The 27,601-nt window shown below is 37.7% G+C and overlaps 1 long non-coding RNA gene across 1 annotated transcript in view; it reads left to right on the top strand.

Annotated features, from left to right (window-relative positions):
• Positions 1 to 345: 345 nt before the first annotated feature.
• Positions 346 to 27,601, top strand: part of LOC108165881 (uncharacterized) — a 74,092-nt gene continuing 46,836 nt past the window's right edge. The window contains exons 1-2 of the long non-coding RNA XR_001776215.2: positions 346 to 428; positions 1,302 to 1,366. This is a non-coding gene — a long non-coding RNA (uncharacterized LOC108165881). The remainder of the gene's footprint in view (positions 429 to 1,301; positions 1,367 to 27,601) is intronic.

Below are 27,601 nucleotides of genomic sequence, written 5' to 3'. Positions count from 1 at the left end.
ACCTTTTATATATTTTACCAATTATATTTTTAAATGTATTTCTTAGACTAAGTTACTTAAAAATACGCTATTCTTAATAAACATACTTATTTAGACAAGCTTTCGGTAGGCTAACTAGAGAATTTACCTGGGCAGTATTTATAATTTTACGGGTTTTTGTAAAACAAAATCCGTGGAGGAAACATAAGCGAAACAGTTGAGGGCGACAAAAATTGTTTATCAACCCCAAAATGAATATAAGATTTAAACGTTTTAAACGATCACACTCAGTATGTCTGTAGCTGTGCGCCATGAATTTTCACTCTTATTTCCTACAGCCAGTGAAGGTCACATTGAGAGTTGGGAAGCCACGCCCCTTTTCCAACTCGTGATTGAGCTCCTGCAGGACAGGTGTTTCAAGTCGTTGCTGGGATATTATACAAATGGAAGTAAGTCAAACAATTAAACAGCTCGACAATTGTGGTATCAAATAGCTGGTATGATGAAAACAAATATATAAAAAACTGAAAAAGTAAACAATAAAGAAGTGATAAATGGAAAAAGGGAACAATTTGTAGTTTTCAAACAAATCGCTCGATCCATTGAGCGGTTACCAGGCTGTTCCCTATTTCTGCCCTTTTCCATTGAGCTTTATTATTATTATTATTATTATTATTATTATTAATCTTAAAATTTAAGTAGTACACTGTAAGTTTAGAAAACTTCTTGTAACAACCAAGTCACAGAATGCAGGATAACTTTCAGACAGGCCTTTTTTTGGCTACCTATTGAAGTTTGTGCATCTCATATGCACAAACTTCTTAAATACCAGATATAAAACGTACCAAGGTTTTCCCAGGATTAATTCACCCTTGATAAACTGGAATGTGCAAACCAAATGTTCTTCCCACAAACAATGTTACCCCATGATACATTTTTAATAAGGAATTATTTAGATAAAGTTCTGTGTTGCTTGCTTGCTTGTTTTAGCATATTGGAAACATCTCTGTTGCATCACTTATGGACACAGTTTTCTTCAAACTGCTTTTTGTTGTTATTGTTGTTGTAAAATGTGATGGATTTCATGTTTGTTGTTTGTTGTTTAAAAGTAAAGCAGTCTTGTAAACATAATTTCAAGACAGTGTAGACTACATAAACTCCACGACTAATTCAAATTCGTCCCCCCCCCCCGTAAAAAGGATTCCAAAGGAAAAACATTCATACCAATAGTTACTTTAGATGCCACAAGTCATATGTATGTGAAATAAATGTAGAGACATGATTATGTTCTACTGACATTGTGAACCCTACTCTCCAAACAGGTTTGGAGCGTATCGTATGTGCGACCAACGCCTCTCAAAGAACTGGACCAGAAAATGCAATAAAGGTGGGTCTATATATTTTTCCTATACATTATGCTTCATCTCCAATCCTCAAGAGGGCGGCATTGCACAGCAAACAATGTATTTTGGCTCCATTCACTGCAGGTTTGCATAATAAAAGGTGGCAGCGGGGCAACGACGCTGCTGCGCCACGCCACAGATACCCGTGGCATGTGTTCAGGATGATGGATGTTTCACTTCGGCATGTGATGACAGCCGCTTATGTTTGTGTCTCAGTAAATGTCAGCAAGGATCATATTCAAAATTGTGGCAGGAGAGGCGCTGCAGAGTGTGATTACACTCTTTTCCAGCGGCTGTACCTTGTAACTGACCTTCCTTCCTTCCTTCCACGCTGCCTGTTTGCTATTCCTCTCCCTGTCTGTCATTGCTTTCTACATGAACAGACAGGATGCCGTGCTGTCACTCTCTCACCTGCATGATGGACGAACCGTTTTGCAACAGATAGGCAGTTTTTACGTTGTTACTTAAGCGACTAGGCTGACAAATCAGCCGAGATTTCTAGAGTTTCTGTTGCGAGTTCTGAACTTTTTTTTTTTTTTTTTGTGTATGGCATTTCCCTCCACTTGGAGTCTATTTTGGGGGTCATAATGAGTTGAAGGACACTTGATTGCCATAGAATTTTAGTATGGTGGGTGGTGATGTGACATAGACTGAGCGAAAATGAAGCAAGCGGTTATTATGTGCTTCCATTCTGCTTTCGTTTCCTTAGACAGTGGCAGGCCACAGATAAGCCTTGCAGCCCTGGGGGGGGGGCTCCAGAATCAATAATGGATGTAATTGGTGAGCTAGAAGTGAGGATAATTGAAGGTAATTGTGAAACCGTCACGTGCCTTGGAGTCGGGTCAAGATAGCGGTGGAGGAAAAGAAATGGAAAGTGGTGGGGATGGGAAACGCCGTTCGCTCTAACATTGTATTTCGATATCTCCTGCGTGCTCCATTACATAGCAAGGCGGTAGACCTGCCGCAGGCGGTGTTTTCAGTAGAAAGAGCCATGATACATTGCAAAGTTTGCAGTGAATTAAAGCAGAAAAAAACAAATGGTGTCAAACAGAACGCTTGTCTGCTTAAAGTTTGCAGTAATGTAAGGTAATTGATGGAAACTTTTTGCCGCCTCTAAGTTTCTGGCACATCCATAATTGAAAAATACAGTTGGAGTTCACACCTTTGTTCAGTCACTTGCAGAGGCTTGAACACATTCATAACTTTAGTATTTTCTTGGAATCTCATGTGAATAATCAACACAGGGTACTGCATAAATCTGATGGAAACTACAAATGGTTTATTTATTCTTTTTTTTTTTTTTACATCGATCTGAAAAGTGTGGCATACATTTAAATTCAGTTAATTAGAGTCCAAACTGACTAATTTAGACTAAAAACCCACCTTTATAGAGTTGCATTTGAACCATAATAAACAAAACACTGACCGACATATTTGATGTGTATTGAATGTTTACTGGTTTTCTCAATTGTTCACTGTAGGGTGTCTTTTATGACTTTGTATTTTTATGTCTTTTATCAGCACTTTGAACTGCCTTATTGCTGAAATGTCTCGATTGATTCATTGATTTCATTAGCTCTCCGGCTGTGTGTCTAGAGAAGCTGGAAGTTGATTGCCTTTATAAAAGGTGCTTTGGAAACACACTTGTTCCCACGTGTTAAATATTTTCCAACTGTTTCGCCAGGCTGTGTCGAAACAGTTTACAATCTGTAGCTGCTGACGTGAAACATCTTAAAAGTCAATGTGTTTTCTGGAGGTTAACGATAACTGGCACACTCTGCAGCCTTCAGGTAATGTGTATTTACCTTAAATCAATGTTCTGTGGGAATTTCAAACACCATGTAGAATACAGATGATGTACTTCCCCCCCCACACACCTTCAGAGCTGATTGGACGTTAAAAATGTGAAATATGCATATTGTCCACAAGAGGGCACCAGTGTTCCATGAATTGGCATCAAACGCAGCTCCCTTAAAAATGTGGTGCTCTGCAGTTATACCAGCTGAATGATGTGACAGATTCATTCAGTTTCTCTCTGAGAACTTCCCTATTCCTCCAAAAGAGAAAATAAAGTTGAGATTTAGAGATTGCAATTATTTATCCAGAGATTGTAAGAAATTCTGAGGATTTTTCATTTAAATCAGCATCAAGTAATTAGAGTTTTTTGTGTTTGCAACATAAAAAAATGTTCCAAATATCACATTTAAAATGCACCGGGTAAACGTATGCACTGTAAAATTATTAATACTGAGCAAAGTTGTTTAAAGATATTTATAATCATACTTCATTCATTCAATTTAAGTGTATCTAAATATTAAAGTTTGCCAATCCTATAAGATTACTGGTTGCCACAAAAATATTTCTTGCAATATGGATCAATAAAACTGATGTGCTTACTTATTGTCCATGGGTTGAGCTGCATAGCTATGCAGATGATATATTTTCACATATTTAACATTTTTCTAGAAATCCCTTGTTCCAAGTAAACTTGGGATGCATTCTTGGGAGAATGTCTTATTTTATAAGTTGTGATTCACTGCATGATGCTTGGTGTCAAAATTGTTTTCCCTTTGACTTAATGAGCTTCATGAAGTTTTGACTCATTAGTTTTGAGCTTTGTTTTCCCCTTATTAATTACTTGGTACAGGGAGTGCTTCTCTGAATCTCCATGTCTACTAAGTAATTATGTGTCCTTACTATGCATGAAGGTATCTTGAATATAGTAAAATATTGGTTGTCTCGTCGTCTTTTGGATTAACGGTGTGCTCCGCTTGTACACAAACATTTCTGAATTTCAAGCAGAAAGGCTACAAAAATATCCAGCGGTGTTGGAAATCAGTATTAGAAAGATGGAGCTATCTGAGCAAACCTGTCTTTAATGTCCAGCATTATGGTGAAAGTTGCAGGTTGCAACTATTTATTAGTTGGCTAGTTTTACAGTAGAAAACATCGTCTCTCTTTGTGATCGTGTTCTGTCAGTGTTTGGATCCATAAAATGGTGAGAATCACATTGTTGTTGCCATTTAAAACTAATAGTAATGTTCAGTTTGTTTAGAAAGTTGTAGCTAATGTTATACCTTGACTCGTCCTTGCAAGTCAACACATTTGTGAGATTTGCAAAGTTTTGAATTGCTCACTACTGTACAGAGCGATTAGAATATTTCCCAAAGAAACATACTGACAAAGGTTGCATAGTGCTATGTGTGCCAGTGGTTTAATAGGATTACAAACTGTCAGATATATGCAAATACATTGTTTACGTCTGCAGGTATCATAGAGGATTACATAGGTGGGAGTCGTAAGATGCTGAAATTGGGACTGCTCTGCAACTTCTGACTTTCCAAGTCAAAGTCTTGGAAAATGTGTCTTCAATATGCAAAGAGAGCCCACAGTCAGAACCACAAGAGTTAGAAAAATTACTTAACTTTTCTGACTTGCAAACATAGCTCACTCAACTTGGAAGTGTCCTTGTTCTCGGATTCTAGTTCTGATATGGACAACGATTTGAGCAGAAGTCCAGTAACTCATAAAGAATTGCTTCATTTCTGAGCTGTGCAATATACTAGAAAATATGTTAAAGCCTTACTATTGATTAAAAAATGTGTTGTTAACCTCAAAACCAAAGTTTGCTGCACCAAACTTGCCTGGAGAGGCCACTCTGTGAGGAAGAAGCCATTGCTTTATAAGCAGCCTGAAAATGACACTTTTTTAAAAAAAAGTTCTCTTGTTTTTCTAATATGTAGCCAACAAAAATAATCTTGGCAATCTTAACTGAGCTGAAATATTGTAAGCTAACCCCAACTTAATCTTTGACAGCGAAGACTTTTTTTGTTGTATCTTTTAATTTGTAAAAATGAACAAATATGAAATTTCAACTCTGTTACTTCTACCCAACTATATCCAAGCAGAAAGCTTTGGAACAAGTGAGTAGCTGTTGATCATTTAAACAAATATTTGTTGATTTTAGAGAAAAAAAGCGAGCATACATGTAAAGGGAACGTGTGCTGTGCTTCATCTTTGCAATGAGTGGAACCCATAATGACATACTGGTGTTAAAAATAACGTTAATGCTTTGTTTTGTGACTTAAAAACTCAATGTGTGGATGCTGAAAGTTTTTACCACTGAGCAACTCACACACACATTCATCGTTCAATTGTGAAAAAAAAAAAAAAATCAATGTGCTATTGTGAAGCCGTTTACCACTATTATCAGAGTAATTTTGAGCCATAAAAAATAGCCTTTGTGTGCGTGTGTGTGTGTGTGTGTCGCAGTACCTTGGTAATTTTTTTCCACAATGGATGGTATTATCTTTGCCAAGATACCCACACGCTGATTCATTTGATGCTGCAGAAAAAGAGCTGACGGAAGATGGAAAGTAACTCTGTTTTTAAAGGCCAACAACTCCAGCTCTTTATGTTTGAGTGTGTACTTGTTCCGCCCTTGCCTTAATTGACCAGCTGTGGATACGTGTTCTGCCTCCGTAAAGCCACCCATTGATCCCATGGCCATTTCACAAGAGCCTTATTGGTTTACTTGTAACCTCCATTCCTAATGTCTGCGAGTTCAGCAGCAGGAATCGGCAGGTGAATTGTGGGAACTGTAATTGTTGAGCGAGACTCCAAGTGGTGCAGAGATGGATTGGGGTTATGGAAAATTAGAACGATAGTGATCTGTTAAAGAAAAAAAAAAAACGGTTCATTAGTTATTTAAATTAGGTTTTAAAAAGTTGTGGTTTTATAACTACTATCATACAGTGTGTGGTGTGATCTAAAGTTGTGTCTGACTATATATAAGTAACACATGGTTATCCAAATAAATGTTGTTTCTACAGTGAAACCCAGATATTCCCAGTTGAAACCAAAGCACCCATTTCTTTTACTTCAGTCGGGTTATAATGTTGCCTGTGCAGCTCGTTTACTCAATGAAAGTTTACTTTAAATATTTGCTCATGTCTATGTATCATTACTTAAATAAGGATTAATAAATTATAAAAGGATTATGATTAACAGTCATTAATTTAGCAGAATAAACATTCCTACTGTTTTTAAATGGAAGCAGCTGGATTATGTTATCCATTCTTGTTTAAAACCTGTGAGACTTACAGCATGAAATTGTGATATATTTACACATGTTTTCCATAGTATGAAAGCAATGATTGGTTATCACTTTGTTTGGCAGGTTGTATTTGGCTAAGGTTTGCAGAACATTAGGAACAGTTTTTTTTTTCCCCATCATCACAAGGTCATCATCACACTGCCTGACCTTTGGGGTCTTTGTCACTGAGGGTGTAAATAACAATGAAAGTCCATCCAGTTAGCCAAATATGCCACTGACACGGAGAGCTTTAATGCTTGGGACCTGTAATAACATAATCTACTGAATATTGCATCCAAGCATTCCTTCACAATTTTGAAATTCCACATTTTGATATTGCGATGACAACTGAGATTCAGCATATTTTGTAACTCTATATAGGGAGTTTCTACTGATGTGTTTTGATGGTTTTGAGTCAGTTGGCCCCTTTCCCTACACACATTTAATCCTAATTTACTAATATTTAATCTACTCATAAGCAGACCAACTTACAGCTATGCGCTTCCCGACTGTCCAACCATGAAATTTATCAATTTGAGAAGATTGATCAGACATCTGGTAGATAACATGTATTGTAATCTCCTAACAAGATCTCTGTGCAGAATGAGTACATTTTAGGATAGTACTTGTATTCGATGGATGTTGATGGAAAAATCTCCCCAAGATAGATATGAACTAATGCATTGTTTGATTCTGGTGCAAAAGGATATTTTGAAATAGCAAAAGTGTGAGTTGGCAAAGGTTCAAAACTAGCACTTAGTTTTAAAGGGTAAAACTATGTTACTGCACAGCTCTTTTTGTTCAGATGCAGTCTTGCAAATTCAAGCAGTATCTTGTTGTTTCTGGTTTCACTTCCTTTTTTTCATTCAGTATAACAGAACTTGTAAAAGTTTGAGATGTAGTTGCTTTTTTATACAATGGATTTGAAGTTAGAAGATTATATGAAAAGCAAAATTGGCAGCAGTAGTTTCCGAAGGGTTCATGCTGATCTGTTTGTTCCAATTTTGACATAAACTAATCAAATTAGTCTGTTATACCGACTCTGTTATGAGTTTTAACTTGCATTTTTGCTGTTATATAATTTATGTGACTAATGCATAAATTAATCCTTAACAAAAAAAAACACGAATTAGTAAAAATGAAATCTATATATCTATTGTCTGAGTTTGCAGTTGCTGGAATGCTAATCTTTCGCAATTTCCTGAATGCTACTGACAGTAATTTAAGCAAAGTGCATTACATTAATGCATTATCATTTAAGATGAATAACTGTGTGTATAAATTGGTGTTAAATAGTCTAAAATTCGTCTCATAACCTGGAGGGCTGCGTTTGGTCCAGCCAAGATCCATTTGTCACACCTCGCGCTCTCGTCTCCTGTTTGCCTCACGGAAGCAGAAACCTTTTTAAAAACTATTGTAATTGCCTTTAGCTGTGAGTTAAGGTCAAACCTAGCCCACAGCTTTAAAACTTTGCCGAGTTTAAATGCAAACTTCAGCACATTTCCAAGGAGAGAAACTTGAGAGAACCAGGTTAACAGAATTCCACCACTTAGTCGATGTTAAGATGGAGCTCAGCCAAAAGGAAATAAAATAAAATAAAATGCATTTCTGACTTCATCTGACCCTGTAATGTTATACAGACTTTGACCTTTCTTCATCCAGGACAATTCTGTGGGGTTATGGGCCAGGGTCAAGGCCATTAAAGCTGGCTTAATAAGCTGCTGAGCCCTCTGTCTGACCACCCCCCACAGGTCCATCTGAGACAGGAATGTTCAGAGTCAGCACAGTCCAAATCAGATCCTGTCAGCATCCTCCTAGATGTTTTGAACACTGCGTCTTTGGCACCTTAAACTTCATCATTAGTGATACTTGCTGACACACGCAGAATCCTCTTAATGTGTAGCTGTAACCAAAGACACAACATCTTCTTGGCAGACTTGCAAGAATCTTTGCATTTAGAAAAATATTAGTTGATATTGAGCTCAGAATTGACTTTCCCCCCAATTTGTAATACAAACAGCACAGGAAGTTTCGTAATTGATACTAAGATGATTTTAATTGAACCCTTAAAAAATCTGCATGTGCATGTAAGTACAGTGCTGACCAAATTTGCTTCCTCGCCTGGTGAAGAGCCTGGTAACAGCCTTGCAATAAATTCTTTTATTGCCAAAGCATAAACTTGCACTTACATTTTTAGGGAAATATTATTATACAACTACAAACTTCAAACGGTCATATTCACAGCAAAAACATTTTCCTCTTGCTTAATTGCAGCAATTGCATGAATTAAGATCATTTTTATCCGACTTGGATTGTGATTTTCTTTGTGATAAAAATAACGGTTTTGTCATAAGCCTGCTCCTTTTTGAAACTAAAACTTAACATTCAAAACAAAATTTTAAAAATACCATCAGTCATTGTTCATAATTTACATTTACATAATGAATTTACTCCAAATACTCATATTAAATATAGATTTCAGAGACTCAGAGGATCCATTTTAACTATGCAAATGATGGAAAATGTCCCTGCCTTGATCCCCCTTCTCATATGTTTAAACAGTGCAGTTTGTTCTGCTGTGTCTTATTCTCGCGATTCAATGCATTTTTAATGTGGACTTATTTTCAACTGAATAATTTAGTGCATGGTCAGCAGCAGGGGTGATCCAGAATCCAGCTGATGGGAAGGAGCAGCACAGGAGGTTTATCCAGCACAGGAAGTTTATGCTGGCGAGGAAATGTTCACTGCAGTAATGGATTTACTAAAGTATGTCATCATGCGTGAACTAATGATCTGCTTCACATTAATGTAATTATGTCATATAATCTGTACTATATAGTGTTTTTCACTTTGCTTTATTGTTAGTTACCAGTTTTTCTTAGACTTGTGAATAGAATTTTTGATTCAGCATAAAATGGTACCTGGACCAAGGAATTTAACTGTTCATATATAAGCATACATAAAAATCTACATATTCTGATGAAATTGCATTTGTCTTGCCTGGAGGAAAGATGGAGTATTGTCTTCCTTCGGCTCAAGAATATCAAAAGGTACCTTTTGTGGGGAGCATCCCTTGATGACCAAGCAGCAGGGGTTCTCACCTAAAATCAGGATGACTCCCAGGTCGGCCATGTCCACCAGCCTACGTTCAGTCTCCATGCTAACCAAGCCCTGCACTGAAAGAATGGCAGGAGTCTCTGCTCTTTATTAATGCTCCAGGTTTTGTTTTAGGCATTTCCCAAAGCGCCAGAATGTAGGTTTTACTTTATATGAAGACATACTGATTTTATGAGCAGCATCGCTAAAACTTCCTTTTCCCTTCACAGACATTTCTACAGAGATGGGCAGAAACACAGTGCACTCTTATCTTATAGGTGTTCAGTGCCTTAAAATATGCTATTGAATGTCACAGACCAACACAAAGTAGCCTGTAACTGTTAAAAGGCAGGAAAATAGCACAGGTTTCAAGTTAAAAACAAAAAAATACCTGAGAAGTGTGGTTACCTTTCTCTCTCTCTCTATGCTATATGTTATAATTACATTATAATTTTAGTGAGGGGTGGCTGTGTTGATGGTGGTTTTCAGAAAGCACATTGGACCAACACCAGCAGATAGCATGTCGCCCCAAACCATCTCTGACTGTGATGTGCTTGAGATCCACAGCTCCTCCAGTTACTGGGAACTTTCTTTCCAAATGGAACACAAACTTTACTGTCATCTGAAAAGGGAACTTTAGAAAAATTAACAAAGGTTCAATTCTTTTTCTCACTAGGCCAGGTAAGATGCTTGTAATCGATGTGCAGGATTTGCCTGTACTTAGTGGCTTTTGATGCGTAGACTCCAGGCTTAGTTCACTTCTTGTGAAGCTCCCCCAAATTCTTCAACGGATAATGCTTGAGATTCCTCTCAAGGCTGTGGTTATCAGTGTTGCTGGTGCACCTGTTCCTACCACACTTTTTCCCTCCAGTCAACTTTATCTGTATACATCATGAGTTTTTCTTTCTGACATGAATGACAAAAAACATTCTATTTTTTTATTATTTTATTTTACCATATTCAAATGTTTTATTTTATTCAGTCTGTGAGCGCGTGTGTGAATGACTGACTGATATGTAAAGTGAAGTGCTTTGTGGTTGATAAAGTACTATAAAAGTACTGGCCATTTAACACTTGCTATCTTGGAGCCAGACGTGTACATCTTCAGCGCACAGAAATTTGTTTTCCTTTACCGAACTCTCCTCCCAGTCCTCAGAGAGGATTCTGTTAATTTATTTTATTGCATCACAGTATTATGTAAATATATGTATTGCCAGTCTCTGGAGGGCGAGCGCTCTGATTGGGTTGAATAGAATGCCAGAAGTGGGGAAATTTAACAGCCAGTGACGAATGCCATGTAACATATGTCATCTTGTCACACAAGTGGACATCAACATCTTCATGAAGCAAAGATCGCAGACCCATCTGCGGCAGGGGTAGACCAGAGCGGGGATCGGGGTTCATCGCTTTCATTTACAACGGCTGGGTGCAAGAGTGTGAACGGCACCATTGTGAATGGTCTCTTGGTAATGAGGCTTCGTTCGGTGCAAGTCGACACTGAGGGCTTCTGCTCAGTGGCATGCCCTGAGCCAAACATGAATAACAAAAGGCAGGGGTAGGATCATTAGGGTCCTGGACGCCCAAGGGGTCCACTCCTTTAATCACGTTTGAGTAATGAATACAGCTGTGCTGAATTGATGCTTATTCGTAATGTCACCAAAAAGCAATGGTAATGTGGTATTAATGTTTCTGCTAGTTTGCCAGAGGTAGTTCATATGGGAGTGTGTAATTTCAGGGACGGAGATGGTGTGAGTTTGTATATATAACTCATGAACGGGAACTATGTTAGTTTGGTACTGTGACAATGTTATGACAAGGCCTGAGGCCATGTTAGATTGATCATCACCCTGGGATTTCTTCATTGTGTTCTCATGAGTATAATGACAATTCTCAACCTTCTGTGCTTTAGCGATACTAAAATGGAAATTTAATTGGAAGGCTGTAAAATGTAACACATGGCCGACGAGCCACTTCCCAGGTGCTCTGCAGCTGATGCAGTCGTGCTCCGCAGCTGACGCAATCACATCTTTGTACGTGGGTAAACAGAATTTTCAGCAAACTTAATTTGCTTTCAAGTGACCTTCCTGAAGCATGTGATCAGGTGCTAAATGATTAGATTTTCCTGCACTTTTTTTTTTTTTTTTAGGAGGGGAGGATTTGACCGCTTCAAACGATTCTCAAGGTCCTACGCTTAAAATACCATTTGCAAACTGTTCAATTCAAAATCAATAGGATAAAGACACTGTCTGGATAAATGTCCTGTAGCCTAAACAAAGTTCTGTTTGGTTTCAGTCCTAATGTACATCTGGACTAGTTAAAGGAAGAGAAGGAATAGCTGCTGTCTGAAATCCATCCCATAAAAGAAACCAGGTCTTCGCAGTGCAGATGCAGTACACACACATCAAGATGCTTGACACGATTTTATCTAGATTTTTGTCTATTTGCATATGGTAAAGCAAATCATTGTCATTTTAATGACAAGTGAAAACTCCCTCCCAGGCAAACACCAGTAAAAGTGGTTGTTTTGATGGCAGACACAGCTTCACGATGAGCTTTAATAGGCTATTTTACTTGATAGCAGCAATGAAGTGCAACACATTAAGAAGCAGCTTAAAGTGGCTCATAAACTGCTAGAACCGTCCTATGTTCACTGTTATCCTCCCAGACAGACGGAAAAGAAATCCGGTTTGAGTATTTTTCCCACCTTATCACTGTCTCACACGTCCTTACTGTGGCATCTAGTGTTTCCTGAAGCAGGCATCTGATTCTTCCACCAAAAAGATATCGGTGCTGGTTTGGGGCTGTTACTTGAGTTTGGTTCTTAACTGATTCTATGGAAATACTTCAAAACAATTGTGAATTCCAACAGAAAGAGCCTTCATGCTTCTACAAAGGCAAAACCTTCTGCTTGCAGGTGTAATTTATGTTTTCACAGTAAAGACAACAGCAGTGTACACACAGAATATATAGGACGTTATGGTATGTTATCCTTGCAAAGTAATCAACACTACTTTGGCAGCCATCCTTAAAACCAACGTATTGCCTCATGTAGTCTGTTCTATTGATCTGTTTTTGGGTTTTGAAACCTCTAGCACAACTTGCAGTTCTCTTCTTGCTTTATTTTAGTCATGATGGCTGAACAGTGCTTCTGTCACGCTCAGAAAAACAATATTTTTGATCAATAGTTTGTTAGTATCTTCACAACCAGTAGTGTTAAGACAAATCCATTTATTTGCAGCTTTTTTTCTTTTTTTTTTTTTTTTGCTTTCATCTTAAAGTCTAAGCCTGCTTTGGATGTGTGCTGTCATAGTGGTGACTAGTTCAGTTCAGCTCTGAGAGATAACCGTGGTCGGTCATCAGATCCAACGGCTACAGAGCATAGATGGTGTGTGATGCCTCTTTCCCAGTAATCTGCAGTCTGTAGTGGTCAAATAGGCATATATTCTGAGCCATGCAGAGAAAACTCTGATCTTTCTGGCAGTTTTTCTGGCATCCAAATTAAAGTTTTTTAAAACTGTGGGAATCATACAATGGAAAATTGGTGCAGTTTTGATACGATAAGGCTCTGGAATACTTTGTGCATCTCAGTTACCTGCAACTTGCTCATTCCTAACAGATCCTAAGAATAACTATCAATAACTATCAAGGTATCTCTAGTCAAAGAACTAGTCAACTTGTGCTCTTAATTGGCTTCAATCAAGCTGATTTACTCTGTTTACACTGTAAAACTGATTTTTAAACTCACTCTTACCGTTTCTCTTGTTTCATTCAATTCAAAGTTGCATTATGTAGATGCCATCTCTCCTGTTCTGTTTGGTGTTTACAAGTTATTCTCCACTTTATGAAAGACATTCACACTTCCAGGTTAGCAGTAGGCGAGTTTAATTTTCTGAATAAATGCAGCTGAACTTTCTTAAAAACACCATATATTTTCATGCTAAACAACACTTTTAATTATAAAAGGCTCTCTAGAAGCAGAACAGTTTTATTTTGGTCACCAGCAAACATTTTTCTTTGATGCCAGGTATTCTCTCCGCACAACAAGGTACAAAGCATGTGCAGGGAAAAATAATGAGAAAGCAGACAAAAGAAATTACATATCATTCATTGTTTTTCTCTAAAAATAGACCTTACCATCTGTTGTCCCTTTGCAGCAAATCCCCACGTATCTGTTTTATTGAAAACAATTGTCCGCCTGGGGAAGGCGCTTTACTGCCTTTTCAAAACGTCCCAACTGTTAACCAAACAAATGAAAGCAATTTAATTCAGTTTCAATACATAATTTAGGACAATACAATGCCTCTGTACATGAAGATAGTATGTGAGAAAACTAGTTACAGAAAAATACTGCGACGAAGAAAAATGGAGGGGTAACTTTTCAACTGGCCCTCATCCATCGTGCATATCAGCTGTCCGTTGAGGTTTTTTTTTTTTTTTTTCAAAGGCAATTTATTTTTAGATATTTCAAAAACTCATATGAAAGCGATTTTCACTCTATGGCTGCAGCCCTTGCCTTCAGCCTCCTCCCCCTGCGCCAATCTTAGCCCCCTCTCATGTGGCACCCAATGTGTCTCAGAGCCTATTCCTTGGCAGTCAGCACAGTTTTGATTTAATTCTAAGGGCCATCTGTAATCCCCTGCAGGACACAGAAGCCCGCAGTACCATACCACACCTATATATCTGACTGTATCTGCCTTTCTTTCCCAGTGCCCTCTTAGGACACTACGCTTTCCCCTCCTCCCCCCTTACTATCAGCAGTCTCCCTGCCATCCATCCACCTATCCCTTAGCTCTTTTACCCCTTTGTGGGAATGCCAACACATCTTATACATCCAGAGATAATGGATTTGCAGAGAGCAAAAGATTTACCATAGGTATTCATAGAACGAGGTTTGATGTTCAGAACGACAATTTACTTTTCACTGAGGCTCAGCATATTATTTTGTGAAAATAAGTTTTCATTCTTAAATAAAAATACACCCACCTTCTTTTTAAATTTTATTGTTATAGAACTCATTTTTATGACTGAATGAAAGTTAGACATTTTTAGCACTAACTTGTTCCAGTGTTAAATTAGGGCATTTAGAACATAATATAAACAAAGAAATAACACCTAGCCTTCTGCGTTGAGCTTAATTAGAGTATATTGTTGTCTCTTGCTTTTTAAAACAAGAGACTTTATCCTCTCTAATGTTTTAGGATAAAGAGTTGCTTCAGTGCCAAAACAGTACAGTCATGGCCAAAAGTTTTGAGAATGACACAAATATTATATTTTCACATGATCTGCTGCCCTCTGGTTTTCTTGCGTGTATGACAGATGTTTTCATCACATACAGAAATACAATTGCAATCATATTATGAGTAACAAAAGCTTTTATTGACAGAATGAGTTAATGCAGCAAGTCAATATTTGCAGTGTTGACCCCTCTTCTTCAGGACCTCTGCAATTCTCCCTGGCATGCTCTCAATCAACTTCTGGACCAAATCCTGAATGATAGCAGTCCAGTCTTGCACAATCAATGCTTACATTTAGTCAGAATTCCTAGGTTTTTGTTTGTCCACTCGTCTCTTGATGATTGACCACAAGTTTTCAATGGGATTAAGATCTGGGGAGTTTCCAGGCCATGGACCCAAAATCTCTATGTTTTGTTCCCTGAGCCAGTTAGTTATCACCTTTGCTTTATGGCAAAGTGCTCCATCTTCCTGGAAAAGGCATTGTTCAACACCAAACTGGTGATTCTGGTACCATTCTTTATTCATGGCTGTGTTTTTAAGCAAGACTGTGAGAGAGCCGACTCCCTTGGCTAAGAAGCAACCCCACACATGAATGGTTTCAGGATGCTTTACAGTTGGCATGAGACAAGACTGGTGGTAGCGCTCACCTCGTCTTCTCCGAACAAGTTGTTTTCCAGATGTCCCAAACAATCGGAAAGGGGATTCATCAGAGAAAATGACTTTACCCCAGTCCTCAGCAGTCCACTCCCTGTACCTTTTGCAGAATATCAGTCTGTCCCTGATGTTTTTCCTGGAGAGAAGTGGCTTCTTTGCTGCCCTCCTTGAGACCAGGCCTTGCTCTAAGAGTCACAGTGCATGCAGATGCACTCACACCTGCCTGCTGCCATTCCTGAGCAAGCTCTGCACTGCTGGTAGCCCGATCCCGCAGCTGAAACACTTTTAAGAGACGGTCCTGGCGCTTGCTGGTCTTTCTTGGGCGCCCTGGAGCCTTTTTGGCAACAATGGAACCTCTCTCCTTGAAGTTCTTGATGATGCGATAGATTGTTGACTGAGGTGCAATCTTTCTAGCTGCGATACTCTTCCTTGTTAGGCCATTTTTGTGCAGTGCAATGATGACTGCACGTGTTTCTTTAGAGATAACCATGGTTCACAGAAGAGAAACAATGATGCCAAGCACCAGTTTCTTTTTAAAGTGTCCAGTGATGTCATTCTTACTTAATCATGTCAGATTGATCTCCAGCCTTGTCCTCATCAACACCCACACCTGTGTTAATGGAGCAATCACTGAAACGATGTTAGCTGGTCCTTTTAAGGCAGGGCTGCAATGAAGTTGAAATGTGTTTTGGGGGATAAAGTTCATTTTCTAGGCAAATATTGACTTTGCAATTAATTGCTGTTAAGCTGATCACTCTTTATAACATTCTGGAGTATATGCAAATTGCCATTATAAAAACTGAAGCAGTAGACTCAAAACTTTTGGCCATGACTTTAGACCTCAGCCAGAAGGTCCTTTTTCATTGAAACCATGCAGATAGTTATTGTGTAATAATTATAAATATGAGCCACTGTTGCCTTTTTTTTTTTATCTTTAGCCAATCTTCAACCGTTATGCAGGGGTGGGCAGTAACTTATTACTTTTATTCAATTACATTTACTTGAGTAGCGTTTTGGAAGTAGCTTTACTGCACTATGCTTTTTACTTTGAGTAATATTAACAGGAAATACCACTACTCTTACTTGAGAAAATGTTATTTAAGTGAAGACCAAAAATGCACCAGACACAGACACACAACTACAGTTTATGTCATAGTGGGAATTATTGTTTAAACACAAGCTTTCTTGTTCTGATGTTAGTGTGAGCCTGCTGAGCTTTCTGAAACATATGAAGCAAAAAACATACAGTAAGCACAAATATACTGTGAGTGGAAGTACTTTACCCTTTTATATATGTTTGAGTCACTGTGCTGATAAATTATCAGCAGTTAAATGCTTGGAACAATGCAATTATTTTTTTCATTGCAGATTTAATTAAGCTGTCCACTGTGTATTTAATTATTATTGACCTGTACTGACCTTAGTGTGTCTTCCCCTTATCCCAGTGCCATTGTTACCACTGTTCTATTGTTAGCTCACATGAGAACACAGAAAACCCTCTGAAAAGTTACACTGGACTTGGTAGAAGTATATTCCCTGGACATTACTCTCCATGCGCTGATTGGAACTTACTTTAAGAGCGTCGGTGCAAAGCAGTTTGGTGGTCAGTTGACTTTGTAAGCTCTGGTCAGTGATAAGCACCTGGCTGGAGAGCTTTTCCATTTCCTGTGAAGAACCCAATCTAGTAGTGGCTGCAACTCAGCACTAAAGAGACCTAAATACTCACTCTTCCCGTTGCCCGCTCTACTTTGGATGGGTTCCTGACACACTCTCTCTCTCTTTCTATCATGCAATTACTGTTATACATTCTTGAAAGCTGGAACAGCTTTTTTTCCTCCAAAAAGTTGGTGTCAAACAAAGTTTTCATACCCATTTTGTCACACTCCAGTTTCAGTGGGTTATAATGGGTTTGTACAGTAGAATAAGACAAAGAAGTGCATAATATTGGCATGGAGAAAAATGCTGCATGACTTTTCACAATTACTGGAAGTAACAACTCGACACACATTTGTGTTCAGCTTTCTTTTATTGTATAACTACAAAAGTTGTGAACATTTGAGAACAAACATTGTGAGAAATGATAAAACAATATAACATCACAAATATGAAGGAAATTTTTTTTGAAAGAAACTGTTTTTGAAACAAGGCTTAAAAAGTCATATCTAAAATAAAGCCTTCTGACCTACATGCAAAATGCTAAGTGTGGGGAAAATGCAACACACCACAACTTGAAGCTAAATACATGGTAACCATTAAAATAAACCTGTTGGAAGTTGCAATAAAACACATTTATATTTTCCTGCTTCTGTTTAACTATTTTGTATTTGCTTCTCACATAAAAATCCAATAAGCTAAGTGTAGTATCTCTTCAGTTGGTATATTTCACTGTTTAAACCTGTATATTAAAATCTATTTCCTCTTAATGTACAGGAAGTACAGGAGTTTAAGATAAAGCAGGTACATTTAAGCCTTCTTACTGAAACCAGATATTTTTGGCTGACTCTTAGAGTTGTAGCTGTAGAGGTTGTGATACCATTCAGTGTATTAATTTAGGGGTCCAGAGTTCCTGTAATCCTTCATATCCTGATTCAAGCAGAAACATAGAGTGTAATGTTTTGTGTTTTATCAGCAAAGATCAGTTAACATGAGAAGAAATCACTGTAACAAAAGTAAAACAGAAGATCTACTACAGATAGTAAATTTTTTTGACAATTCTAATGAGTGCTGAATGTGCAATACCATAAGATTGTTTTTATTGTGTATTTGACCTTAAATGGCTGATATAATTTACAAAAATATAAGAAATAGTCCTATTTAAAAAATAAAAAAATCATTTAGTTTTTGATTTTCCCAAAGGGCACTTTAAATATTTTTACTGCTGTATTCGTACTTGGTAGTCATTAGGTCTCAAGTGTCATTATTGTTATTTTCTTAAATTGCCATTCTTTGGTGCAACTTAGTTTTACACCCTCTCTTGTTCCACGGCAGATTTCTTGTCCTCTCTTTGGCTTTAAATTTTCTTTTTGCTTCTTTCTAGCCATTTCCTTTTTCTTCTAGCAGCAGGTGTTTTCTTTGGAAGTGCTGACTCAGCAGTAGCTATGATTGGCTTGCTGATAAATTGTCTTGTTTGTGACCTTTGTTGCTCCTCTGATGTCCATAACAAATTGCCTCGGGGTATTGGCATGATCACGCCATGCCAACACAGCACAAGAATAACAACAAGCTCAAACCAGCTCCATTTCACTCTATATGTGTATCTTTGTGTTGTTGCAAGGCATTTTTTAATTAAAGGCCTGGGTGTCTTGTTTTATATCTAGAAAATTGACATTATACTGACCAAATATATTAATAAACCTAGATAAATATATATTTGTATACTGTCTGGGCAAGAAAACGTCACCACCTAGATTTAACTAAGAAAATAGATCCAAGCCTCCTATATCTGGACATGAGCAGTTATCATTCATCTATTCATCTGATAAGTTATGTAATTCCAAGTGATGCAATGAGTGGCTCAAGGACATTTCCTGTAGTATTATGTGTAGTTTTATTGGTTATTTATTTGCATTTTTGATTAAATACAGTGTAGCCGTGACTGAATAATTAAATTAAATATCATTTGTGTTGATACAGGTATTAAGGCCAAACTGCAGAAAAAAATTGCCATTTTTGGGAAGCTGAAGATTTTGTGTCTTTTGGACCTGTAGGGTGAAATTATTTTCTTTATTAATCTCATTCTTTAGAAAAAAATAATGGTTTCTGAAAATTCACTTAGCTGTTCATACCTGACCCAGCTTGGGGCCTTGTAGTTATAAGAACATTTCCCCAGAGATGTATTTTCATAAAAATAGTTTATTTTCTTATTGAAAGAACGTAAGTGTGGTAAGCCTTTGAGAAAACATGCATTGGGATTTTAAAAGACCTTTTAAGAGTTAATAATTGCTGGATAAAGATAAACATTTATTGTGGTGCAGAAACACTTTCAAAGTGCAGCTACTTGATTGTTTCAGCTCTTTCACATGGAGTGAAGCCAGTGGCATAATTATTAATATGTTTAAATACCTGAATCATGGAGCTGGAATGGCCTCGTCGTGAGGCTGTTAATGTTGCTGCACAAATCTTAAAACCATTTCTGTTCAATACTCAGTCTGCCCTTGAAGCTGTTCTCAGCTATTTGCTGCTGAAGTGCGATTTTATAGTTATAGGCACTCTAAGTCCTCACATTTTAGTTGTCAACATAAATTTCACATGTAAAAAGTAAGATGTAAGATTTAAGCGGGTCAATCGATTGAGTCATTAGATACAATTTTGAATTCTCTTATGCTCACATTAGCAACGAACTTGGCTGCTGTTGCTTGTTTTCTCATGAATTAATGGAGTTTTTCATCGTCAGGGTCGCTCCCATCTGACCTTTTGGGGCCCATCACACAATAAGTTTGGCATGATAGATGAGGGCTCTTACTCTGAGCCAAACTGAGACTGTCCACAACCAGCTCCGAAACACTAAGCTACACACACACACACCATGCTGCTGTCGCAGCATTGCACCGGCTTACTCTCTCATAAAGTTCCAAGGGCATCGATTCAACTCGGCTTCATTAATATGTATTGGAAATTATTTTCCACTTTGTTAAAGCGAGTCCTGCTCCCCTGAAGGCTAGCTCCTGTGGGAGTGTGCAAGCTCATGAGTGCATAGTTTGAGTTGTGCCACATATTGCAGATTTGTAAGAAGTAATATACCATGGTTGTTTAAGAGTTTTGCTCCTTGTTATTACTTTATGCTGTTTACTTTCCTTTCTCTGTTGACCAAAACTTGTGTAGCTGGGAATAATGTTGGAATTCTTTTAGATTTGATACGTTAGTGACAGGATTATGAATTATTTCTTTCCATTTGTTAGCCTAACATACTTATGTAATGTGCGTGTTGACGTGCAAATAGACTTCTGATGCGTCTCCGTATAACAAAGCAGAAACATCAATGAATTTTTTAAATGGTGGGTCTGGGTTCAGTCAGAGTTTGTCTTTTTAAAAGTTTGCCTTCTGAAGTCTAATCAGACCGACAATGTTACTTTTATCCAGCTGCACTATTTCTCTCCAGAAACAGTCAACTGTATATATCTTTAATTTCCGAATATTAAAGGTCGACTGTAGCTCCTTTGATGAAAACTTTTTATGACTGATGACTGATTCATTCATTTTAGAAAGTTAAAATGAATCAATTCAGGGGTTAATCAAATATCTGTAGGAGCAGCAGCCACACCACACAGACTTTCTTTATTTGTCCCGATTTTCCTTGAAATCTGTCATAGTCTCTCATCAGGAGAGAGAAAATCAGGGAGTCTCTACCATTGAACAACCACAATCTACAACTTGGAGCTTGTGACGATAAATTCTTAAAACTGTGCCACAGGAATAATACCTTTTGTCTTAGGCAGCCGATAACACACAGAAAAGCTTCAAACTTCAGTTTTTAGGGTGACCCTATGAAACTACTAAACAGCCACGAATGTTTTTGGAGGATAAAGTGGTTAATGTTCTGAGGAAGTACTTGTTTAAACTTTTGTTTTACCCCATAGTGGGATTAAATAAAACCCCATAAAACCACTGTGGATTGTATTTCATTGAAACTTGCTTAAAGTGACACATCACATGTCTAATAACATCAATCATTTTGCCTTTGTTGTAATTATACTCCAGTGAAGCAGACCCAAGGCTCCTGAGCTCCTAATTCTTTCAGTGATTAGTGCCAATCAGTGTGTGTGTCTGTGTGTGTTTCTGGACGTGTGTTCCCTGCCATTGTTTTTTGACGGGGCACTTTATTGGCAGACCTGGCACAAAGCTACCCTCTTTGGGGAGTTTGGGGCTGCAAGGGTGATTTGATTAAGCCGAGCAGATCCCTTTCTAAGACTTCTCAATAGACCTGGTGACAAAACCACTTGATGGATTATCACAGGCAGGTAGCTGGAGATTCAAGTAAAGATTGAGATTAAAGTGAAAGGACGAGGAAGCCTTTGTAAATATTCCATATGATTGACCACATGTTTGAGACATAGCTACTCTTAATTCAATTTTTCCTCTTTACATAGTTTGCCTTAGAGGTCTTGTAGACCTCTTGTTGATGAAATGTCAAGTATAATTTTAATACGACCCACTTTAAATATATGGCCCTTGAGTAGATTAATAGAAACCTACTTTGAAATTACAGCTTTACTCCCCCGAGCAAAGTAAAAAAAAAAACACAGCAACCTGCATTAGTATTATTAATACACAACCAGATGCCTAAAATTAATCCACAGGAAATACCATTTAAATCTTTCAAAAGAGCAAAAAATGCTGGATCGCATTTTTAATTTGAAAAAAAAAAGAAGAAAAATCATGGCGAAAGATTTTTACTCTAGCAGAGAAGACATCATGCAGAGAGAGGACGATTCTGACTCTACACCCTTTTAGAAAAAGGAGATTTAAATGGAGGTGTCAGCACTAACAAGATGGATAGGTCTCAGTTAATGCATTTTTTCCCTCAGTCACTTGGTAGGAATGAAGTCCTTCTCTTAACTCTGCTTCAACCCGGGATCGGCAAAGTAATGAACCCTAAGAGCAAAGCACTAAGCATGTTTATCTTTTTTTTTTCATGCCGCTCCGCTGCCACAAACCTAAATTCCTCGACTCAACCCCAAGACTTATTGAGGGATTCAAAGCTCAAAGCCAATTTCAAAAACATGTCCTCCATCTCCTATTTACTCTTGAGTGTGTGCACTGAAGAGAAAAAACAGTGCTTTAGTGCATATGGGTTAAGATTTATGTGCCTGATTGTTCACCAGTGCTGCTGAGGGGGAGTACCACAAGTGCACCCATGGAGAAAGACTCTTCTTTTGGAAAACTGCAGAAAATAAGTTGGCAGTGCATGCTAACTAAACATACTTGAGATATTATTGGAAGCCTTAGGTGTGTAAAAAATAAATTGGTACAAAATGCTGCCCAAATCTGCTCAGACAATATGAAGTGTCTTGTTCTCCCCACGTGTTAAAATCTTGATTGGATTAAGCACGAATCGTAAACGAATCCAATATGTCTGAAAGCGAATGCAGGCTGAGTTTTGATGTAACACGTTATTTGTTATTTCACACAGTGGTGTGAATGAGCATTAGCCTGCTTGCAGATTTCTTTTCGGTGTTTTGTCGCACTTGAACATTTTCAGATCATCAAGCACATTTTAATACCAGACAACTGAGTATAATTAGAGCAAATAAAATAATTCAAATGACTACTCTATTTTTCCAAGAGTAAAAAGGCTATTAATCTGGAAAACGTAATTACTTCCTGTGTGTGGCACACTTTGTGGCAACAACAGCCATCAAAGGTTTGTGATAACTGACAACAATTATTTTAGCATTACTGGGGGAGGAACTTTAGTTTTAGTCTTCCTTGCCAAATTGTTTTAATTCAGCCACTTAGGCTTAAAAGGCGCGACAATTCCTAAAATATTTGGGTCGATTATTTTCTTGGTTTAGGAAAAAAAATCTATAGCAATAACAGCATATGGGTCAGTCTTCGTTTGAAAAGAGTTGCTGTATTTAGCTATGTTTAATGGATAGGATGTGCTTTTATTTTATATATAAAGGTCACTGGTTAGTTCTAATCCTGTTCAGTATGAAGTTAACATCAAAGCAAAATATGCAACTAGTAAAATATGTATATGTTTTTTTCTGCCTAACATTTTGCTCTTTAAGAAGATTAATTAATTAGCATCTTGATTGAAATGCCTTGCTGCACTTGTGTTGGAATATCAACTTTGTACCTTTCTTGAATTTCAATCACTGGCCACAGAAGGTTATTCTAAGAGGCACAGATTGCCAGCAGGCTGCACTTTGAAACCCCTTGCTTGAACTACATGCGATAACACTCGTAACTTTTAATTTTTAATAAGTGATGTTGTTTTGGTACATAAACATAAAAAATATTATGTTGATATTGAAAGAAATTGCTTGTCTTCCAATTCTATTTAACTTACTGTTTATGAAGGTGGCCCTTCATAAAGGAGCATGATGAACAGACCAACTTTCAACATTAAAATGACCCCTTGTCTATACAGCTTACCTTTTAAATCTAGCTGCCTCAGCAAAAAAGACAAAAAAATCCCAACAAAGTATTCTTGCACAATCTTATCCCCATCTTTACCACTTGAAAATGTTCTTTGTTGCCATCTCACATGTCATTGGGTTGCGCTGTACCTGTTACTGCTTTACACCCTCATGTGTATATGGATACATTTATATCTAGATCTCCCAAGCTTTGTTTCTAATTCAGAAACTTTCTGTCCTAATATTCAGCCATACATTTGTGCTAGGCAGTTTGAAACGTGCAAGTCCTGACTTTCAAAGCCTTCTGGAGAGATGTGCTTTTATAGCTCATCCAGTCCCAAATGGCAGAGGGTGACTGAGCTTTTGTCCTCAACGTCCTGCATGAGCATGGGCCTCCTTTGTTTCCTTGTGACATTGTTTTGCTGCTATGGCTGCAGGCCTCAGGGAGAGGCTACAAAGGACACATAGAAGGGCACTAATTAAACTTGGTATATAAAAATAAGGACACAATTTTTGCACATGGAGTGCAAAATTTCACATGACGTTTTAAATATAGAAATCTTAAGGATTTCTCTAATTTTTATATTGACAATATTGATGTCATTGCGACTTATGTCTGGTACAGTGATATTCTAGTGCTTTAGTATTTTTTTTTTTTGCCAATTTTTGGATTTGATTAACCCGACCCTAAAAAAAAAAAACCACCCACATTGAGACAACTTGAAACCAATCATTGATTATTCCACGTTTAACAGAAATCAGACTTTGCTTTGGATGATTAACTAAGCTGAATGTCTCTGCTTGTTAACTAAAATGACAGGCAAGAAAGAGGGTGTTTTTTAAACTTAAATTAATATTCAGTGGGAGCACATTTTGGAGTAATCACTGCCAAAAATGAGTTAAGTGCATTTGCCAACATGTAGTTTGGCCCAATCTTCCCGATGAAACCGAGTCGTCTCAGGTTTCTGTGTGGCTTCTTCACTGTGCAATTTCAGGAGTTTTCTGCAGATGTTCAATAGGATTACAATTCGAGCTCCTGGAGAGCCATTTGAGAATAGTCTAAGGTTATTTTCTTTTTTCTTGAGAGAGATTTTAGTTGAATGCTTTGGGTCATTTTCCTGTTAGAGGACAGATTACCCGTGACTGAGGTAGAGCATTTGTGGTCAGGCAGACAGTTGTGCCACTGAGTAAAAAATGGGAGAATAACATGAGTTCATACTGGTCATGTCATATTATTATGAAAGCTTAAATCAATATTAACTACGTGACACAAGCATTTTTTATATGGTAAAAATTAATTAGTTGAGCAATCTCAAAGTACTTTTAGATAATGAGATAAAATGTGAATAGAGCAGGACAGGAGATGTAGAGTCACTGGGATTATAGGCTGCAGGAATCTACATAAGTATAAAACACATCTTCTAAACTGATGCCATCTACATATTTATGCTACTGATCTTAGGTAGGACCAAAATCTGAAGTTGTCGTATAGTTTTCAGACATAAGGTTTATGTAAAGCAGATTTGCCGTGGCCCATGAATGCAGCAATCGGATATGACACAATGTCCAAAATTAGTGAGCCAACAATGAAACTGAAGAATATTTTCCCAATTAGCCCTCTGAGATGACCAGTTTGTCAGTCATAGCAAGGTGAATATTTATAGAAACCACAAAAAAATTCAACACCTCGTCTGCACCTTAGAGGTGAACCAAATCGAAATCTGTTTAATCCAGATTTATTAATAAAGCGCTGTGTTTTTTTGTTGTTTTTTTTTAATGAAATGAAATGACATCAGACATATATAGTGCCTTTCCTGGACATTCAGATGACTTATGTGAAAATGATTCATTCCAAATCATGCCCCGATATTCATACTGAAGCTTCAACCTGAACTTTGAACTTTCGTGATTCGTAAATAACATTGTGTTTTTGAGTTAGAGAGAGAACGACTCGGATTAATATTTCTGGAACTTTAAATCTCCAGGTGTTCTCTAATTCCTCCTCTTAAAAATACCCCCTGCCCATCACTCTAAAGCAGTTATAAAACATATCAAAATGAAATCCCTCTTCCATGTCGATGGTGCTCCTGTATTACGGTGGTGCAGTTTGTGGATGTGCCACAGTTAATTCCACAGGATGATAGCCAGGCTGTGAGTTTCAATTTGATTATAATCCTTCTCTCTCGTCGAAGATCAGGCCTTCTGATTGCTTTGTGCTGTGTTTGACGAGATTAAATCATTTTTCCCTTTTGTTAGACAAGAAGATTGCGTTAGATACTCTACTCTTAGTAGAGCTTTATTTGAACCACTGCACTACTGGAGACACCAATACAGACAAATGTCAAGCCACAGATATTTTTTTCTCCATATTTTATGAAACTATTTGAGGTCAAAGCTATTTCTGATAACATGGAAGCTTGAAGTCTTTTGCTGTAATGGACAGACTCTCCAGATGTTTTAAAGCAATTTGCCTGTCACACATCAGAAAAAAATAAAATAAAATAAAATTAGTCCACGAAAGAAAGCATGAAAAAAGCTTCTAATGATTGCCAAATAGCTGGTAAAAGAACTGCCCTTTGAAAAATAGCTTGCTAGTCCCTTCTGACCATATGTTCACTACATAATGAAGTTCCGCTTTACTTTATTAACATCCTATAGCAGCTGCAGCACAGGACCCTGCCAAGTCATTAAGGAATATCGCCCTTTAAGTCAATTAGCACAAAACTGGTGAATCAGCTTACTCTGTTTGGATTTTAGTCATTTGGACCGAAGGAGATTCATACCACAAAGACCTGAAAACTAAAGGAAGTTAATTAGGTTATTATAACAAGCTTTAGCAATGTTTTGATGAAAGATTTCATTTGATGCATGAAAGAAGAGAGAATCTCAGGCCACGGCTTTAATTCGCTTCTGTTGTAGTGAAGAAAGGGTTCAGCTGGATGGCCAACCAAACTTTAATGATGGGATTCACATTGGCTATATATATATATTTGTATTGAGACTGCCTCCAACAGTGATACGTTTAGTTTTTCCAGTGAGGGATACACATTGTTTTTTATCCATCAAATCAAAGCAGTTTTATCTGTTTACTGCTAAATTACATGGAAGTCACTCCTAATAGGTCGCTGTAGTGTTTTGCATCTTGCAGGAGCTTGGGTTGGATTTAAAATAAAGTGTGTATTCAGTTGGCACTGAGGGATGGAGCTAAACCCTTGTGGATACTCGGTGCTGCTCCAGCCTCCCTTTTCAGCTCTAACAGATGGTGGCAGGTGACCAGTTGTGATAGATTTTACTGCTGAAGTTAAAGTGAAGGAGGAGTTATTCAAAGGAGGAGACAGAGTGGCTGCTGAAGCAGAAGCAACAGCCGAAGTCGTAGAAAGAGCAGCAGAGGTGAACACTTAGCGGACATTAGCAATTCCATCAAAGGTTCGAAATAATTTACTTGGAGGAAAGTTTTTAAAAAGTTTTGTGTTGCTGCAATCAGACGAACTTTGCCGTAATGAACAGAAGCTGTAGTTTTCAGGGATTTACTGCATATTTGTAGCCAAAGGGTACAATTGCAGTTGCCTTGTACAGCTTCCCTCCTTACTGGCCCAGAAGCCCCAGCAGTCACAGAAACGGATTGGTTGAGATTACCGCGCTCCCCTGCATCAAAGACGACATGCCCAGGGGCAAATTTGATTGGTTAAAACACAGCATCCATGGAAAACACAGCATCCATGGCTGTTTTCCACGACGACGAATGGAAGCCCGTAGCAATGCACCCGTGGAGCAGAGTTCATAATACATATTTATACCTGTAGTCTGTAGACCATTTATACCCTTACAATTTCATTTATGTCCTGCTTCTTATCTACTCACCCCTGGCTATGTTCTTCATTTACGCTGGCAGATTTGCCTTTTGTGTATTTTTGTACAATTATGTTTTTTTTTTTTTTTTTTTGCTTCTCACATTGTTGGAAAGAACTTCCAGTGAAATTAAAAAGAAAAAGAAAGCAACAGTTTCTGAACAGACATTCAGAAACTGTTCTGAATGTCTTTCTATTTTTAGACTTGCTA

Source organism: Poecilia reticulata, chromosome 23 (assembly GCF_904066995.2).
Source record: "Poecilia reticulata chromosome 23, P_reticulata-male-v2, whole genome shotgun sequence".
Taxonomy (NCBI): Eukaryota; Metazoa; Chordata; class Actinopteri; order Cyprinodontiformes; family Poeciliidae; genus Poecilia; species Poecilia reticulata.
The sequence above is the reverse complement of the archived record's forward strand: the minus strand, read 5'-3'. Positions and strand labels throughout refer to the sequence as shown.